The sequence below is a fragment of the Rhinolophus sinicus genome, linkage group LG02 (assembly GCF_036562045.2).
Source record: "Rhinolophus sinicus isolate RSC01 linkage group LG02, ASM3656204v1, whole genome shotgun sequence".
Classification (NCBI taxonomy): Eukaryota; Metazoa; Chordata; class Mammalia; order Chiroptera; family Rhinolophidae; genus Rhinolophus; species Rhinolophus sinicus.
The window spans coordinates 95,898,888-95,919,866 of NC_133752.1; the positions used below are offsets into that span (position 1 = coordinate 95,898,888).

The window sequence follows — 20,979 nt, forward strand, 5'->3', positions numbered from 1 at the left end:
CGTTCTCGTATTGTATCTAGTGATGCGGCTAGTTTGTATTTCTCCAGTGAGAAAATTTGACTGGTAGCCAGTGGACCAGAGGGAGAAATTCTGTGCAGAAAGGGGCAAGTTTCACAATTGCTTTTCTTATAAAAATTGTGCCAGCACAGCATAGCCGTCTGATGATTAACATGTCACTCTAATCATAGGATGTTTTCCATAATTCTGCTATTAATAGTACTTTGCAGGAGCCAAACAATCTAATTTAATTCATTCAGGCTCAGTAATTTTCATTTCCCTCTTATCTCAGTCTTTACATTTTGAAATAATTGGGGTTCAGCTGGTTTGAAGCTAATATTTACTAAGTAAACTCTCTCAGAATCTTTAAAACTCGGTAACAATATTAAAAAATATTTCAGGGGCCTTTTTATTTTATTCAAAGACAGGGTTTTCAGGTATCACCAAGTACGTTTAAGGTAGTCATTTATTTTTTTAACAAGCAAATAGTTGTAAATGTTCTTATTCATTCATTATAACAAAATCCATTCAGTATTTCCTGTTGGCCACTTTAACAGTGTAAAGTTACCCTGTTTGTATAAAAGTAATAAAACTATATGTATTTGAAAATATGGTATAATACACTCTTTAATTACCTGCCCCAATTAGTCTGAATTCACCAGATTTTGCCCTTCTTTTCTCTTACCTGCATAGTATGAGTAGGTAGGAGAAAGAAGGAGTGAAATGGCAACCACCGGAGCAAAGATTTTTGGGAAGAGGAGCAGAGAAGACTCATATGGGTGTTTGGAACAGGAATGCAGTTGGGCCAACCCTGGGAAGGCAGGGCTCTTAACCTCGGAAGAAGGGGTCATCTGAAAGCTGGTGTGGTGTCATGGGAGGCCAGAGTGGGCGGTTAGATGAGGCGACTCAAGGAAAAGGGGGAGATGGTGGGAACAACTTGGGAGTTTTTGTCCCAAGCAGTAAACTTATTGACACAGAATTGCACACTATTACAAAGACAGAAGCAGGGTAGCTGTTGAGAGTGGGCTGTGGAGTGAGGCTGACATGGGTTTGGGATCCTGCTCTGCTGCATACGAGGTGATTTGGGACAACTTTGACTTCCGTGAGCTTCAGCACAGTCATCTGTAAAATGAGGGTAATAATGCCTGGCTCATAGTGTTGTCATGATGATTGTGTAAACTAATAGGTGCGGAGCAAAGCTTGGCACTCAGTATAAGCCAGTTATTGCCTTTCTTATTAGCAAAGCAATCAAACAGCTGTGCTGAGAATATTTTATTTAGTAAAATAATCACTTCTTGGCCGGGTCAGTGGTTTATGTATATGGAAGGATCCCCCACTTTGAAATCAGACTGACCCGTGTTCAAATCCTGAGTCCTCTACTCACTAGGGATATAATTTTTAGCCTGGAGACTCTCTTTCCTGTTGGGTAATGGGGAATTAATTCTACCTTTGGCAGAGAGTTGTCGTTAGGATTAAAAGGGATGCTAATGGCCTTAGTAGAATGCCTTGTTAAAGTACCGGGTAGTTGATATAGTGATTTTCAGTTTTCAGCATTTCATAATGTTTGTGTCATCCAATAGCCTGTGAAACTGAGTAGGGTGAGTGGAGGAAATGCTGTCACAAATTTTAAACAAAGGAAGAACACAGAGTAAGTAAGAATGTGCATGAAGTCTCATGATGCAGTAGCAGAATCGGCATTGGTGGCTGGAATATAGATTCGCATAGCTGGGGGACTAGTCTCCATTATAATAGCATTCATAACTAATTGAACTCAGCATAAGAAGTAATCTAAATTGTATGGACATAGCCAATATTTTAAAAATTTAATAACAACAGCTATTTCAGGGTCAAAACTCAGTAATATGTTTGTGATACATTTTACTTGTGGCACAGTTCAAATTTTAATATCATGGCTATTTTAGTGTCAACACTCAATCATGTGTTCGTGACACATTTTAATTGTGTTCAATGACTTTTTTTCATAGTTTCATCCATGATTTTTTTGTCCAGTTAGCAATGTGTTTCTCTGGATCTTAAGAATGTTAATATAAATAAACTTCCACTTGAGGAAATGTTCTAAAGGGCTGTACTATTCTGCATGCACTCAGTTCACTGACATCACCTAAACTCACCACAGCTTCCAGCAACATAGAAATCTGCTGAATATAGGGGAAGGGTGCAATGTCAAGTTCAATTTTCTTGAATCTTCCTCCACAGAAGAGGTGCCTCTCAGACTCATCCATAATTTCAAAATCTTTATGTTGGACAACTCACGTTCTTCAGTGGCCCAGCCTCCCCACTTTTCCTTAATCTCGTGGTTACTTCCCATTTGATATGACTAATGGAATTTATTTAAGTGGTACAGCAATTGCAACTGCCTGGTCACTCCCCAACAAAGGGGCAGAGAGGCGAATCGGAGATGGTTCAGCCTTTCACTCAGCCTCTCTGATTCTCAATTGTCCTCTTGTGGTTTCCTGCTGTCCCCACCTATAAGCTTGCTCTTATTCTCATGGATGATCTAGTTTCATGTGTTTACCTTCTATTGTGGTGTCCAGCTCATATTTTGTGGAAAACTAGAAGTTAAAACCTCTAACTTTGGGTACATTGTACAAAGGGGTATGCGTGATTACAAGTCATTAAGTGCTACAAACTATATATATAATTATTATCATCATCATCATCGAGATCCTACAATTAAGTTCGCGAAGTCATCCTAGAAAAAGCGCTACATACCTTATTGCTAAATATCATTACATTCACCTTTGAAGTACTCCCCTTGGGAAGCTATGCACTGAGCCAATGCCTAGTCACCCTTCAAAGCAATTTTGGAACTCTTTTTCTGGAATGGCCGTCAGAGCTGTTGTCATATTACCCTTGATGTCCTGAATGTCATCAACATGTCTTCCTTTCAATATTTCCTTTATCTTCAGGTAAAGAAAGAAGTCACTGAGGGCCAGACCAGGTGAGTAGGGAGGGTGTTTCAATAGTTATTTGTTTACTGACTAAAAACTCCCTCACAGACAGTGCCGTGTGAACTGGTGCATTGTCGTGATGCAAGAGTCATGAGTTGTTGGCAAAAAGCTCAGGTCATTTTTGTCTAACTTTTTCACTCAGCCTTTTCAGCACTTCCAAATAGTAAATTTGGTTAACTGTTTGTCCAGTTGGTACAAATTCATAATGGAATTCAAATTCTGATATCAAAAAAGGTTTACAACATTGTTTTGACCCTTGATTTGGACTGACAGAACTTTTTTGGTTGTGAATTGGCTGACTTTCATTGTGCTCTTTGACACTTTGTTTCAGGGTCATATTGGTACGCCTGTGTTTCATCAACAGTGATAACATGTTCCAAAACATCGTCTGGCCTCTCCAAACCTAAACTGTTCTTTGATTTTGTTCATAGGTGAGCTCCTTTGGCACCATTTTTGCACAGACCTTTCTCATGCCAAGATTTTCAATTAAGACTTTTCTGTTTCTCTATTGATGTTTACTTGGTCTGCTATGCTTCTCACAGTCAGCAGATCGTTTTGATGCACTATTCGACAAATTTTTGCAATGTTTTCGTCTGTTCTGCTTGTTACTGGCCACTCTGACCTCTCTTCACCAGTGACACGCTCTCTCCCCTCAGAAAAACATTTAATCCATTTGTACACTGCTGTTTTCTTCATGGCTTTATCCCCATAAACTTGGACTAACAGGTCCCTGATTTCACTTCCACTCTTGCCAAGATTAACAAGAAATTTAATGTTTGTTTGTTGCTCTAATTCAAGCTCACACATTGTCACGACAGCACATAAAAACACGCAACAACAATAATGAGCACCACTCAGCAAGACACTGCCACATGTTGACATGAACCCAGCTGTGAGACACGGATATACCAAGGTTACGAAATCTTATCGAGCTGTTTGTACAGCGCTGCCAGTGTAAGCGCAAGTTCGCAAACTTAATTGGCAGACCTCGTATACATAGTACGCTTTGTTGTTCCTGTGTTCTTTTAATCAGCATGAATTTTCAATTACTCAGTTAGTGGTCACTTGTTGGAAACAATCATTTTATTATTTGCATCTTTCAGATGGAGAGACAGGTCCTGAATTTGTACTGACTGCACTGTGTGCTCTCTGTGTTCTGGAGACAGACGTGGAGCCCCAATACAGAGCCCTCTGTATTGCCCCAAAAGTCTGTACTACTTATCTGTGAGTACTCCTCCTTCTCATTTTCTTTTTAAATAATGTCTCTCTTTTTATTAAATAATAAAATAAGCATCCATTATCTTGACAGTGAATGGATTATGAGCTAAAGGCCTAGCTATACAACGTAGCTTCTGGCTTCCGTTAAGCCCTTCCCTGGGCCCACTGGCACAAAATGCCTGAGTTTTCCCAATGCCCATTTGTTCTGATATGCAGCTGTTTTATATTTTTTCGCCATTCTTTCTTTGGGCTTGCAGTCAGTGCCATAGACATATGTGTCAGTTTTCAGGCAGTGTTTTATATTCACTTATATACCTGTCTTTGTGTTCAGCCTCTGGCTTGAAACCACCAAAATGACTGAAGAATAAGGGAATGTACAAAAAACATGAAATTTGGCAAACAACTATGGACCTGTGATGAAGGTATCTGATGAATTTGTGTCTATGGAATGAATAGAATGAATAGCGTGAATAAAAAACAGGAGTTCCTTTTAGACCTCACCAATAATATGACTTTGATCAAACTCAGGATCCCACAAAAGTAGAAATTGGAAAAATAACGTTTCCAATTTCATCGAGGTCCTTTTGCTTTGCACAAACCATCCTACGTAGGTGGACGTGAGTGTCTGGCATGGTGGGATGACCAAATAGTCCCCCAGCTTTATTTGTATTCATTTGGCCCAAATAATGACCATAAATCTACCAGTTTGATATTTTACACTAATAAAAGCAATTTCCATTTTGAATTTTCTCCCATTACAGAGGTCCTCAGACAGCCTTCACCATTCTGACAGCACAGTGTAAAATTTTGATATTTGATCCAGAGGAAGATAGGAAAGAGAATAGCTAGATCCTGTCCTAGTACAGTCTTAATTCAACTTGGATTGTGCCTTAGTGAGCAGTGTAAATCAACACTCAGCCACACTGCAGATCACCTAAGAACATTACGATCCAAAAATCACTAACAAAAACTCATTGAACTTTGCTTCCTCAACTTCAGAACAGGGAATTCATGGCTCCCATGTTTGCACCAGCTATGACAAATGAAGGTCAGAGTAATACAGGGGTCAGACTTGCAAATTAGCTTCTGAATTCAAGGAATCAAGGAGAGTATCTCCCCTCTTTCAGTGAAGTGACAGTGTTGGTGGAACACCGCCAGATAAAAGAAAGCATGTGGGTGATGGATTTTGTGCAGCTCCAGAGCTGGTTAGTAGGTCCTGTTTACTCTCAGCCAGAAGCTGAACTGGCCTCAGAAAAAGAGTTCAGGAGTCCTCTTAGCTCCCGGTGATTTACTCTGATTTCCCTTTGTAGCCATATGGAGTCGATTTTCCACTGTCTCTATAAATACTGTTGTGTCTGTATCTCGGCCAAACCAGCTACCTTTCTCACCCCAAGGAGAAGCCAGAGATCAGACATTCCTACACTACCGCCCCATTAGACACCATAACGGGAGGGAGAGATTTGGCAGTCAAAATGATGTGTGTATTTGAGTCTTGAAAGGGCCAGGCTAAACTTAGAGTCAGTGGGCTCCCATAAATAACGTGTGTTCCTCTCTCTTTGTGTGGCTTGGACTGGAATGTCTTTCTCTTTAGAGCTGTACAAGCAGCCAGAGATCAAAGAGTCAACCGTTTATGGATGCATAGTTCATTACAAAGTCGTCGTGCTCAGTGGGAGGACTCTGGCAAAAGCACTAATAATATCCTCTCATTACTATTTTGTTGCATGGATTGGGGTTGGAGGGCACTCAAAGAAAGTCGCACTACTTCAAATAACTTTTAAAGTAGAGATGAAAATTCACTTTCAGAGGAAGATTAAAACTTAACTGGCATCTTTTTAGGGTATGGACTGCGGTAGGAGGGAAGAGGAAGTAAAGAAATTGACCCATTACCACATGGAATGTGGTTCAAGAAGAATAAGAGAAGGCAGAACAGTATCCTGTGTAATTGATTTACCCTTGAGTAAGCATTATGGAGAGCCTTTGATAAGCAGAGCAGAACATATACAGAGATTTCTTTTTAAGCCCAAGCTAGATAATGTATTTGAGTAAAAGGCTTTGAAAGTGCCCTAGAATGTATGGAATAAATGTGTTTCAAATTACAGCATGGGTGAAGTTAACAATCCTAGGATTGTGGCTAATCATAATGATACAAAATAATAACCACTATTTATTCAAAGTCTACTGTGTGCCATGTTCCGTGCAGTGTATGTGGTATCCTTTAATCCTCCCCACCAGGCACATTTACACAGGGAACCCGGATTCCACAAAGGTTAAGTGCTTTGCACAAGGTGGTGCAGTCATGAAGTAGTCAGCCCAAGATTTGAACTGAGCTCTGGAATCAAGCAGAAGCCACTACCCTTACCCTGTAGTTCGTGTTTCTGGCTTCTAACTTCTCCTCTGTCCTCTGTGGGGGGAGTTGGCGCTCTTTTGCTTTCTGGGATGGGGAGCTTTGCCCTCGGACAGAGATCTCAGTCTGTGATTGCAATTGGTCAAGTGGCGGTAGGTCAGCTCCCTACCCACACAGTCCAGCTTTGGCTTCTAGAATGGCCACTGAGCAGATGAAGGCCTTCTGCCAGAAATAGTCCCTAGAAAGTGCTTAAAGGAAATACTTTGTGGGGTCTATGGCCCTTTTCAGGGGCAACAAATGATGCTTGTTAGACTTCCTTTTAATTTATATATGATGTGTAAAATACTTTCTTTGAAAGAAAACTCAGAACACCGAATGAGTCTGTCTGTGTGGGTGCCTTGTGGGTGTCTTGTCCATAGGCAGTCAGACATGACCCCTGACACCTCATATGACATACTGCAGAGGCAAGTTCCTTGATCTGGTGTGTTCTGCATGGGTGTTAGGGACCCTATACCGCTCTACAAATGTTACCCTCTTTCTGTACTTTTCAGTCTTATTCTTTTTTGTTCAACCCATCTCTTTATGCTGATTAAAAAATAGTATAGAAGGGTCAGAAATAGAAGCAAATAATCAATCAATTCTTTTTTACCGATTTAATTGCAAAGCAATTGAGAGCGTCATCCAAAGTCCTGTGGCTCTCCCCGCTCCAAGTTTTCTTGAAAGATTTCACACGTGCAGTGTAAGAAATTGTGAATCAGCTTTCTCCAATCCCAACTTTAAGAAAGTTGCAGAAAACATCTGCCAGGCAGCACATATGTTCTTAGTTCCCTGAGAGGAAGAAAACACATTTTCTAGAAAAAAATGAAAACTTTAAAACCAGTTGAGTTGTAATAAAGACACTTTGCATTTTGCTAACTTCTTTTCTCCTCTCGTGCCTGACTGTTTTTCTGGCCCTGGACAGGTTCTTCTGCCTATCAAGCATCTGTCATCCCAAACACTCCCTCCCTGGGATGTGGGCTCCAACTGACCATGGAAGGGAGGCATGGGAAGTGCAGAATGACCAAAAGATGGGATTATGATGCAGAAATAATGAACCATCACTTCTTGAATGCAAGGCACTCAAAGGCTGTCAATCCATTCTCTTGCTAAGATAACAATTCAGTGTGACAATAAACTTTGGTAATAAACTCCAGTCTACAGTTGAAGAGACATGGCCTTTGCAGGCTAAGTCTCTTGGCCAAGGTCACACAGCTAGTGAGCCAGGCAGAGGTGAAGAATAAAGCCTCTATGTGTAGCATTACATATGGGACCTCCAAATACTGGAAAGGTACTTTCTTCTGGGCAATTATCTTCAACAAGGCAAACACATGACACACGCACCCCGCACCCCCCACCCTTCTGTCCCCACCAGCATCCTAAAAGGCAGACTGCTGATTTCCTCTGTGTTAACATTCTAGAAACCAGATTCAGATAAGTTGTGGGTTTCTCTTGCAGCAAAGGCACTCAGTTACAGGGACAATGCAACTCTCAATTTACTGCTCTAATTAAGAAATTTTAAACTTATGTCATGATGCTTTGCCCTTCTTTACCTCTCACTGAAGAAGTTTTCTTCTTCAGTAATTGGTATTTGGTTGTTTTTGTGGATTGTTGGTCAGTGTGTTTTTCACTGTAAACATTGATGTGATGGAAGAACCGTGGCAGCTCTGGCCCCAGAACAAAGGCTTTTCCGAGCCAGCCTTCCTCCAATAACATTTGGGTAGATGTTTCACGTGGATTTTCTTTCCCAAGTTCCAAAGGCATGATTCTATGTTTAGAAAGAATTGACAGTGACATTTCATATAACTAAAAAAAGTTAAGCAAAAAGAAAGAACCCTTTCTACATTTCACAAAACCCAAAGGCAACTTGACAAACACTTTGAAAGTTGATTTCCATTTTGCAATCTAAAGCAGACCTAAGGTGTTTCTGCAGACAGTGGTGCCAGTTTCAGTTCCGCTGTGAGTCCTTGAGAACAGGATCGTATTGCTCTCAGAATATTTCAGGACTCATCATCACAAAGGACTTGAAACACAGTTTTAAAGTCCCATTGAAACAGGTCACAATGTAAATCCCAAAGATTAAACCAAACGGGGCAAACACAGGATCAGGGCTCCACGTCAAACCTCACCATTTAAAACCCAGCTCATACTTCTAGAAGTTCTCTAAAGCAGACTCCTCTAAGCCCATCCTCGACCCCGTTGCTTCTTTGATCCTGCTAAGAACTCATCCAAGAAGCTAAAGCTCAGTGAGTGCCATTTTGCATAAAAATATTAGGCAGGATAATGAGAGAATGGCAAGAAAAGAATTCTTCAGTCACAGAAAACCGAAGTGTTTGATGGGAAAGATAGGAGTCTCTTCCTCCAGGATTCCTGGGGAAAATACTCCATTGTGCCTTTGAATGAGGAATTTCCAAAAAGACAAGACTGAACACTCTGTTTAGAGGCTGGAACCCTGTAGGCCTGGGATTTTTTTTTTTTTTTTTTTTAAGTCGGAACTTTCAGAAATGCAATATCCATTATGATGAACTATAACTTAGAAGCACCCTGTAGAGTAGCGGTGTCCAAACTTTTTTCAACGTTTTTCACCAAGGGCCATATGCGGTAAAATACAGAAACAGCTGGGCCACTCATTTGAGGTGAAGTACGTATTGCCTCACCTGGTTTATTTAAGTAAACTAAATATATTTTTGGAATTTGCTGCGGGCTGATTAACAATGGATTGCGGACCGCAGTTTTGACACCCCTGCTGTAGAGATAAGAGAATTTAAGGCTTTTAAACACAGTTTCAACAAAACTTTAATCTTTAACTGGATTAAGCTGGCACTGATTTCCACCTGCCTCAGTTAGTAGAAAATATACCCTTTAAAACTGGAACTATATATATATATATTTTTGGTCAGTGATACCATCCTAACCTCCAACATTTTATTTTTATTTTTTTTAAGATTTTATTGGGGAAGGGGAACAGGACTTTATTGGGGAATAGTGTGTACTTCCAGGACTTTTTTCCAAGTCAAGTTGTTGTCCTTTTAATCTTAGTTGTGGAGGGCGCAGCTTAGCTCCAGGCCCAGTTGCCGTTGCTAGTTGCAGGGCGCACAGCCCATCATCCCTTGCGGGACTCCAGGAGTTGAACCGGCAACCTTGTGGTTGAGAGGACGCACTCCAACCAACTGAGCCATCCAGGAGGCAGCTCAGCTCAAGGTGCCGTGTTCAATCTTAGTTGCAGGGAGCGCAGCCCAACATCTGTTGCAGGAGTCGAGGAGTCGAACTGATAACCTTGTGGTTGGGAGCCCACTGGCCCATGTGGGAATCGAATGGGCAGCCTTCAGAGTTAGAAGCACGAAGCTCCAACTGCCTGAGCCACCGGGCCGGACCCACAACACTTTTATGATTGAAATCAGTTCTCACTATTCACAGATTCTGTATTTGCAAACTCTCCAGCTCACTAAAATTTTTTGGAATCCCAAAATCAATACTTAGGGTGCTTTCCTGGTCATTCCCAGATAAGGATAGAGTGGCAAAGAGTTTGTGTTGCCCAAACTGCACACACGTTCCCAGCCAAGGTCAACAGGGTGATGATGCTCTGCCTCCTTGTTTCAGCTCATGCTGCAAACAAGTGTCCTTTTCATGGTCTGTGTAGTGCCATGTTTTTCACACTTTTGTGCTGTGTGTTGATTATTGCACTATTTAAAATGACCCCTGAGCAAAGTGCAGAAGTTGTCTCTCGTATTCCTAAGAAGACTGAGATGTGCCTTACAGAGAAACTATTTGTTGGATACGCTTCATTCAGGTATGAGTTATCGAGATGTTGGCTGTGAGTTCCATGTTCGTGAATCAGCAATATGCATATTAAATAAGATGTCCTTAAACCGGACTACACATAAAACAATGTTATGTGTTTTAATCGGCTGATGAAAATGTGAGTAGAGGCTCCCATGAACTGTATCCTGTATTTCTGCTAGGAGCAGGGGTTCAGCATCTGCTAATTTTGTGTCCTTATGGATATCATAGACCATAAATACCGTAAATAATGAGAATTGGCTGTATTTGATGGAAAGCTCTGTGTCATCTGCTTACTTGGGCGGCTCTGTTGTGTGTAGATAGTTTTTACTTGTCATCTCAAATCTAACTCAGGAATGTCCTGCTATGTTTGGGACCAGGTTTCAGATAACTTGGGAGTTATGCAGACTAGATGAAAATCCAGTGAATTTTACACATGAGGTGAAGAAAGAGAAGCTGGTATTGAGATGTAGGGAGAGAGGGGAAATGTGGTCATAGGCCGTGGCAGCAGTGGCCATAAGGGGAGGGAAGGGGAGGTAGATAAAGAAGCTGAAGAGATCTGAAAGTAGAGGAAAAAATGTCTCTGTTTGTAGTGAAACTGAGAGTCATGTCCAAGATAACACTATTAATAATGGGATGTGTCACAGTCTGAGTACTCAGCATACGCCTCCCACTGACTATAGAACAGGGCAATTAATGTGCATAAAATGTCGTCCGTTATATTTGCTTGAGAAGAAGTAGGTGAGACACCAACACATTCTACAGAGCTTAATAACATCATTTTTATATAAACGGAGCTTTGTTTGTTTCCTTTTCCTGCCTCATGTTAGGTCATGACTCCTTGTTACATGGCTATTCAAAAAAGACAATTTTGATTTTGGATAAATAGCATCTGTAGAAATGTTTCTCTTAACCCAGGGGCACTTGCATGCACTTAAGTTAATGGAATTTAATAGCCTATTTAATATCCTACGGCAAGAGAGAGATTTTTACTAGCTAACTTGGAGAAACTATGTGTTCTCATATTCATGCAAAAGGTGATTTGCTTTATAGGCAGAAAATAGGGTTTACAATTTGAAATTTAAAAAACCATTGCTTTAAACAGTGTAAGAGAAAGTACACTACTTCAAAAATAATTGCTTGTTTACATGCATTTGCTTGTTGGAAACAAAAGACTGAAATGAGAGCTTCTTTATCTTTAGTTTATTATGTGAAGAAATGAGAAATTATGTACAGGGACCCACAGTATAGAGAATTTCCCATAATTCCATGTGAAAAAGAGAAATTGTATCATCTTGCCACTTAATGGCATATTAGATCAATACAACATCTAACTCATGAGCTTCATTTGGAAATCTCAAGTCTGATGGAAAAGTATTTTTTAGTATTTCAGGAAAGATTCTCAAAACTTTAGGAAAAATCAGTGCTGATGAAATGTGTCCAAGTTACATCTTCACATATGAAAAATGCACTATTTAAAAAAAAAATGCACTATTTTTTTTCTAGAAGTTTGAAAATCATTTTGAGCACTAAGAATTTTTTAAGCAGTGTTAAAACCACATTGAACTGCTGCTAATGCATAATAATCATACCCATGTTATATATTTTTTGAAAATTAAACAAAGACACATAAAATACATAGAAGAAAAATTACAAATTGCTAAATAAATATTAGCTATTATAATAATATTGTTGTTATAGTGAATGTTGACCCTAAAATAGTATATAATTAGCAAAGTTGTCCTAAACCAAGGGTCATTTTCTTTTGACTGTCATGCAAACAACCTTGTCACTCTTGAAAACCCCTAATGCGAACAAAGTAAAAGATAGAAAACAGTGAGGCACAAGGAAATTTTGAGGGCTGCAAGCACACTTTCCTGAAGCTTGCAAGACATTCCCTATAAAGGACTGTGCTATGATTTTGCTGGTCTGCATTCATATCTGTTTCATTAGGGTAATTAAAACTCACTGCTAAAGCAAGCAACCTCAAACTCTCAGTAGCTTAAAACAATAAAGGTTTATTTATAGCTCATGCCATAGTTACATCAGAGTCAGGTAGCCCTTTTGAGGGTTCTACTTTAAATAGTTTCTTTCATCTTGGAGCTTACCCAATCTCAATGCAAGGGAGGGAGTCTGCATGATTGTTGGGAGATTTATGGCCAGGTCCAGAAATAGCAACACAACTTTCAGTCACATTCTTCGGACTGCAATCTAGTCCTAAGGCTGCAACCAACATACCTTCAAGTTGTTCTTGAAAGTGTTATCTTCCTATTTTCATGGAGGAAAAGAAACAGGATATGCTCTTTATTCTGCAGAGATAACAAAGGTTTAAACTTTCCAGTAGGCTGTTTATTTCTTAGCATGCTGTTAGATGGGGTTAACAATTTTTGATAAGAGAAAAGAAGGCACCATTTGACACCAAAATTCATGTACCTTAGCACGCACAGTTGAGGTTGGTCTTAAGCACAACTAAGTTCCAGCTCCTCCATGAAGCTTCCCTGATTATCTCACCATAACCTATAGTGATCCTCTTGTCTATGCTGATACAGTGACATTTAACAAAAATTCTTATTGTCTTTATTCTCTTCATTGTATCTATTATCTTTCTATTAGACTCTTGGCCTCTTACATATAATAATATGGTATAATGTAGTACAGCATTAGTGATATCACATCATATAGTATTTTATAGTAGTTAAGGATATAGGCTTTGCAGTCAGACTGCAAGTGTTTGAATCCTCATTTCATTATGTACTAGCTCCTTACCTAATTAGCTTTCCTCTTTGTACCTCAGCTTCCTCATTTAAAAATAAGCATAGCAACTAAAGTACATACTTTTTATATTTGTTATGAGATTTGCATATAACAAAATATATAAAGCATTGAGAGTAGTAAGCATTTAAAAATACATAGTGAGTCCTTGGGAAATGTTAAATGTAATTACTAATGCAACAAAGAACTATGACTTCATATTCTTGAATCCTCTACTGCAGCTAGCATATAGGCCTGCCTACAGTAGTTTGCAATAAACATCTACAAATGAAATTTTGATGGATGGAATAGAGTGTCTTCTACTTCCATGTAACAATACTTCCCCAATATTTTTCCTCATAGTTCTACACTGATGCTGACATTAAAATATAATTTCTTTATAATTAGAGATCAACCTTAAAATGTAAATAAATTTGGAATTGGTTTAAATTAACACTATATTTTTCCATTTAAGTGATACGATACACTATACTTTAAGTAAAATGCCTTGTAGTACAGGATATCCAAAATGCTGGATGAATAAAACATCTGATTTTTAAAAAACATACCTGAGCTATTATGAAAGTAAAGGAATTCTTTAAAAGGCTAAACATTGTATGAAAGTGCAATTTCATAGCCGTATAGGAATTTACCCTGGGTGTTTGCCTATTCCTTGTGATCCAGAATCTGGGTTCTAATAGTCATACATGGGATAAGAAACAAAGCCTAGGAGCTGAGCAGAGTGAGAGGATAGATTGGAGATGTAGGTAAAAAAGCAAGGAGGGGGATTAGCTTAAAAACATGCATATCTCTTAGAGCATTAATTGACATAATTTCTTGTCTCAGCCTTTATTCTGAGAGAAGCAGGAAAAAGAAAATATCTGCCTTCAAATGACTAAGTTCAACCCTACCAAGTTACCACTGTAGCTTAAAAAAATGTGGGGGAGGAGCAAAATCATATGAGTTTAAAAGTGACATCAAGTTGATAGTGTCCCAGGGGCTTAACAGGAGGTATGCAAATCTTCTCTAAAAGAATGTATTTTAAACCTAAGCCTCATATTAGAAAAAAACTTTCCAGGGAACATGTACTGATAAACAAAAATTACTGAACACAAGGAAACAAGACACAATTAGCAACAGCCAAGAGAAACAACAAAGTGAAGAATTTCAGAATTCTGAAAATTTTATACCAGGACTATAAAATGTCTTATATATTTAATATGCTCAAGAAACTAAAATCGTATAGCCAGTATCAGAAAGTTACATGACATTAAAGTGTGACATTGGAAAAAATTAAACTCCTGGAAATGAGAAATATAATAACTGAAATTTGAAACAGCTTTAAACAGCAGATTAAACTTATTGAAGAAAGAATATGTGAACTCGAAAATAGAATAATAGTAATAATTAAGAATGTAACTTAGACAAAGAGGAGGTAAGTATGAAAAATGAGTTTAAAGATGAGGAAAATATAGCGGGGAAGGTAGAATATATGTCATATTAAAGTGTCAGGACAGAAGTGGACAAACTTTTTCTGTAAAAGATCCGATAGTAAATATTTTAGGTTTAATGGGACATGGGGTCTCTACTCAGTTCTGCCGTTATAGTGCAAAAGCAGCCACAGATAATAATGTAAACAAATGAACCTGAATATTTTCAATAAGACTTTATTTACAAAAAGTTAGCAAACTAGATTTGGCCCATGGGCCACAGTTTGTAAACTCCCAGCCTAGGAAATAATAGGAAATCAGGGCAGAACAAAATCTGAGAAGATAGTAAATTATATCTCAATCGAGATGGCCCCCAAAAACAAAAAGTAAAACAATTAAATCTCAAAAGAAAGAGGAAAGGTACATTAACGACTGGAAATTTCCAGAAATAATAAAACATAACAATTCTCAGATTCAAGGAGACCAAAAAATCCAAAGCAGGATAAAGTAAAAATAATCCACATGTATACAAATTATGGTGACAGTGCAGGACAAGAATGACAAAGAGAATATTTTAAAAGTAAACCAGTAAAAAAATCGGTAAATCCTTTTCCCCAAGGAGATATAGAAACTTGACAAAATTGTCAAAACTTAACCATGCAAAGGCCCTAGAAGTTGACCAAACACAAACAACAATTATGAAGAATTTATTCATGAAAAAACTTCTAGAATTTTGGGTAAGAATGCTAGGAATCTGTGACCTTCATATCTGGAGTTAACACAAACACCCCACCACCAGCAGCAACTTGATTAATGCTATAGTTTTATGAGACGGGCATTGGATGTAAAAATCAGCAGTTTAACTGTCAGAGAGGGATAATCCAGACTCAAGAGTTTTGTCAGTTAAGTAGCAAACTTGATAAGAAGTGAATGGGGAATGTATGCTGCTATTCACCTTGAGCTTGTGGTCCCATCTGGGTGAGCAGTGGACAAACAAGAAATTTGACAGTGAGAAAATCCCAAACAAATGACAAAAAAGTTGTTGGAACTAATAAGCAATTATAGCAAGGTTGCAGGATACAATATATTGATATTAAATTATGTTACTACTAATTAATATAATTATATAAATTAATTATATACAAGATACTATTATATTATACCATGTTTCCCCAAAAAGACCTAGCCAGACAATCAGCTCTAATGCATCTGTTGGAGCAAAAATTAATATAAGACTTGGTCTTATTTTACTATAATATAAGAGCAGGTCTATAATATAATATAATACCTGGTCTTATATTAATTTTTGCTCCCAAAGACACATTAGAGCTGATTGTCCAGTTAGGTCTTATTTTCAGGGAAACATGGTATTAATTACATAGCCTATAAATATTAATTAATGTATTATTGATTAATAACCAATTAAGTAAATCATAATATCAAGTAATATAATTATAATGCATTACACAGCAATTTTATATCATTTTAATTCATTTAATTTAATATTGATTTATATTGATTGATTAAATTTATATTTACTTATAAATTAATTAACATAAAAAAATAGCTTTCCTGTATACCAGCAATGAACAACTGGATTTGTAATTAAGAACACAACACCATTTACATTAGCACCAAAAAAAAAAAAAAAAAAGAAATACTTTAGTTACAAATTTAACAAATCTGACAAAATATGTACAAAAAAATGAAATACTTTAGTTACAAATCTGACAAAATATGTACAGGATTTTTGAGGGAAAAAGTGTGAATTCTGATGAAAGATATCAAAGATCTAAATAAATGAAGAGAGAATTCACATTTATGGGTAGAAAGATTCAATATTACTAAGATGCCAGTTGTTCCCAATTTGATCTATAAATCTAAAGATGTGCATTCAAACTATACAGAGAAGTCCTAAAACTCAACAATAAGAAAATGAACAACCCAATTTAAAAATGGCCAAATGATCTGAGCAGACACACCTCACAGAAGATGGCACATAGTTGGCAAATAAGCATATGAAATATTTCCAACATCATTTGTCATTAGGTATTTGCAAACTAAGACAATAATAACATACCATTACACATCTATTAGAATGGCTAAAACCCCAAACACAGACAACAACAAAGGTTGGCAAGGATGTGGAGTAATAGAAACTCTCATTTGTTGCTGGAAGGAACACAAAATGGTACATCCACTTTTGAAGATAGTTTGGCAATTCCTTACAAAGTTTAACATGAGCTTACCATACAATCCAGCAATCAAACTCCTAGATATTTATCCAAAAAAAATGAAAACTTATGTGTACATAAAGACCTACACATGAATATTTGTAGCTCCTTTTTTCCATGAGTCTCAAAAATTGGAAGGAGAGTGACGTCATAGGAATGACAGCAGAGGGCACACTTTTTGAGTTCTCCTCCGGATCTTATCACAAATGGGACATCTATAAGCAATCAAAGGACTCTCTGCTCATCATGCAGAACAACTAAGAGACTCATGCAAGGATTACTTGAAGGTGGGCAAATTGGGCGAGCAGGGGAAGAGGGAAGGGAGCAGAGTGGAAACGCAGCCCACATCTGCGGCTGTGGGGACGCGGCTCACATCTGCGGCGGTGGAAACACGGCCGGCATCTGCAGCTGCAGACACATAGGGGACCCCAGGACGGAACAGAGAACACAAAAGCCAAGAGGTGGGCTCTTTCCCTGTGTCCCACAGCTGATCTCTCCCACCGAGGGGGCAGCCAAGTTAGGCCGTAGGTCGGACAAAGGACACAAACTCCATACCTGGGCTCCTCCCCCTGCTCTTCCAATCCTACCCCCACCCTTCCAGAGATTTAAACTGGCCCCTAAACTGAGGAGTAGTGTCAGATTACAGAGGAGCCTTAGTGCTCAGGCTCAGGGAAGACTGGTGTGCAGCTCTGACCCAGGGAAGAGGCTGGAAAGAGTGTGATTTTTGCTGGGCTAGGAGAGAAGAGACTCCTCCACCCCCAGCCACCACCTTTTCTGGCCTGTGGGAGGAGTGTGACATGGCTGGGCTGGGAGAGAGAAGACCCCTCCATCCAAAGCCCCTACCCTTTCTGGCCTGCCTAAGGCAGGGTAATTACAACTGCGGAGGCATTCCCAGGGATCAGCAATAGGCGGCAGATGCAGCTCTGGGCTTTCAGCAGCTCAGAAATCTCCTGCCCGCCACACACACACACACACACACACACACACACACACACAGAAGAAGTGCCCTAAGACTCAGGAGAACTGGGTACAGGGCTGGTGGTGCTACTCTCAGTACGCATAGGTGCAGGCAAGGGCAGAAACTGCCCTGACTTTGTAGAAACTATCACCCAGACCCCTCAGCCCCACGCATCTAAATCTGCAGTCCCAATGTCACTCTGGGCACCAGGTGACCGGATCTGCCTGCACAATACACAAAGGACTCTTTGGTACAGCAGAGGACAATCTGGAGACTACTTGGTGGGATTAAGCCAAGACTGGTGCTGCTTTTTTTGTTTGTTTCTTTTTTGTTTTTTGTTTTGTTTTGTTTGTCTTTATATCTTTGATATATTTGCCTGTGTTGAGTGTGGGTTGTCGGTTGTTTTTCATGTGAATGTATTTGATTTTTTTCTTTGTTGTTGTTGTTGTGCTTGGTGATTTGCTTTCTTCTGAAATTGCCCTACAAGGGCCCAGCTTAAGAGGCACAAGATTCAACACACCCAGAGGCCAACTCCAGACCAAACCAGAGTACTACCAGTTTGACCTACAAGTGATACACCCAGAGGGAATTCTCTACCGGCACAAGAGCCCATAGAGGCCAAACCACATTTAAGTGGTCAACCATCACGTAACAGAACTTCCTGCGGTGGGCAGAGCCAAGTCTCACAACTGGTCAGCCTAGGAGTTAACCCCACCTACTCACAAGCGAAAAGCAATTAAAGATCTTCTTTAACAGGACACAACGCAAGAGTCACGTTTGGAGCACACGCAGAGGAGAAGAACGAAGTAGTGCAAGTCAAATATAAAGGACACATACTACATAAGATAACCCAGCAAGAACGAAGAACTCTAGGGGATCTACCTAACACATCGAAGCAAACACAGAGTCAGCCAGAATGAGGAAACAAAGAAACATGTCCCAAGTAAAAGAACAGAAGAAACCTCCAGAAATGGAACCAAATGAAACAGAGGTAACCAACCTATCAGAAACAGAGTTCAGAACACTGATGATAAGAATGTTTAAGGAGCTTAGAGACGACAGAAAGAAGGACAGAGAAATCATAATGAAAAACCAGTTAGAAGTAAAGAACTCACTTGAAGGAATTAGCAGCAGGTTAGAGGAAGCAGAGGATCGAATCGACGACTGAGAAGAAAAGTTAGCAGAGATTACCCAAAAAAAGAATAAAAAACAATAAAGATGGTTTAAGAGAGCTCTGGGATAACATCAAGCGCAACAACATGCGCATCATAGGAATACCAGAAGGTGAAGAGAGGAAGCAAGGGATTGAGAACATATTTGAAGTAATAATGTCCGAAAACTTCCCTAACCTGATGAAGGAAACCAACATACAAGCCCAGGAAGTGCAGAGAGTTCCAACCAGGATAAACCCAAACAGGTCCACACCAAGACACATTATTATTATAGTTAAAATGGCAAAGGCTAAAGACAAGGAGAGAATCCTAAAAGCAGCAAGAGAAAAACAGAGGGTTACATACACGGGAACTCCCATAAGACTATCAAATGACTTTTCTACAGAAACATTGAAAGCCAGGAGGGAGTGGCATGAGATACTCAAAGTGATGAAAAACAAAGGCCTACAACCTAGATTGCTTTATCCAGCAAGGCTATCATTTAAAGTTGATGGAGAAATAAAGAGCTTCCCAGAAAAGAATAAGCTAAAGGAATTTATTACCACCAAGCCAGCATTGCAAGAAATACTAAAAGGACTTCTGTAAATAGAAGAAAGATGAAAACAATCTAACTAAAAATTTAAAAATGGCAATAACTATGTACCTATCAATAATCACTTTAAATGTAAACGGATTAAATGCTCCAATCAAGAGACATAGGATGGCTGAGTTGATAAAGCAAGACCCTGTATATGCTGTATACAAGAGACTCACCTCAGATCAAAAGACACACACAGGCTGAAAGTGAAGGGTTGGAGTAAGATATTTCATGCAAATGGAAATGAGAAAAAATCTGGAGTTGCAATACTTATATCTGATAAAATAGACTTTAAAATGAAGAACATATTAAAAGACAAAGATGAGCACTATATAATAATAAAGGGATCAATCCAACAAGAGGACATAACCCTAGTAAACATCTATGCATCCAACATAGGAGCACCTAAGTGTATAAAACAGATATTGACTGACATAAAGACAGAGATCCACAGTAACACTATCATAGTAGGGGACTTCAACACACCTCTGACAACAAGGGACAGGTCTTCCAAACAGAAAATCAATATGGAAACAACGGCCTTAAATGACACATTGGACCACTTGAATTTAATCGATATTTTCAGAGCATTTCACCCCAATGCTACAGAATACACGTTCTTCTAAAGTGCTCATGGAACATTTTCCAAGATAGACCATATGTTAGGCCACAAAACAAGTCTTGATAAATTTAAGAAAATTGAAATCATACCAATTGTCTTCTCTGACCACAGTGCTATGAAATTAGAAATGAACTACAGGAAAAAAACTGGAAGACACACCAATTCATGGAGGCTGAATAACATGTTACTAAATAATGAATGGGTCAACCAGGAGATCAAGGAAGAAATCAAAAGATATATTGAGACAAACGAAAATGAAAACACGACGACCCAAAATCTATGGGATGCCGTGAAAGCAGTCCTAAGAGGGAAATTCATAGCATTGCAGGCCTACCTAAAGAAACAAGAAAAATCACTAATCAACAGTTTATCTTCACACTTAAGGGATCTGAAAAAAAAACACAGCAAAATAAGACCAAAGGGAGTACAAGGAAGGAGATAATAAAAATCAGAGAGGAAATAAATGAAATAGAAACCAGAAAAGCAATACAAAAGATCAATGAATCCAAGAGTTGGTTCTTAGAGAAGATAAACAAAATTGACAAACCTTTAGCCAGACTCATTAAAAAAAAAATAGAGAGAGGACCCAAATTAATAAAATCAGAAATTAAAGAGAAGAAGTGACAACAGACACCAGAGAAATACAAAAAATTTTAAGAAACACTATCAGTAACTATATGCCAACAAATTTGACAATCTGGAAGAAATGGACAATTTTCTAGAGGCGTACAACCTTCCAAGGCTAACTCAAGAAGAAACAGAAAACCTGAATAGACTGATTACCACCAGGGAAGTCGAATCAGTAATCAACAATCTCCCAACAAATAAAAGCCCTGGACCAGATGGCTTTACAGGTGAATTTTACAAAACGTTCAAAACAGAATTATC

General features: G+C 38.8%; 1 protein-coding gene across 2 annotated transcripts in view; it reads left to right on the top strand.

The window, feature by feature from the left end:
- Positions 1 to 20,979, top strand: part of KIAA1217 (KIAA1217 ortholog) — a 749,802-nt gene that overhangs the window by 278,948 nt on the left and 449,875 nt on the right. For both annotated transcript variants that reach the window (XM_074324916.1, XM_074324914.1), the window contains exon 2: positions 4,073 to 4,193. The gene's annotated coding sequence lies outside the window, so the exon portion shown is untranslated. The remainder of the gene's footprint in view (positions 1 to 4,072; positions 4,194 to 20,979) is intronic.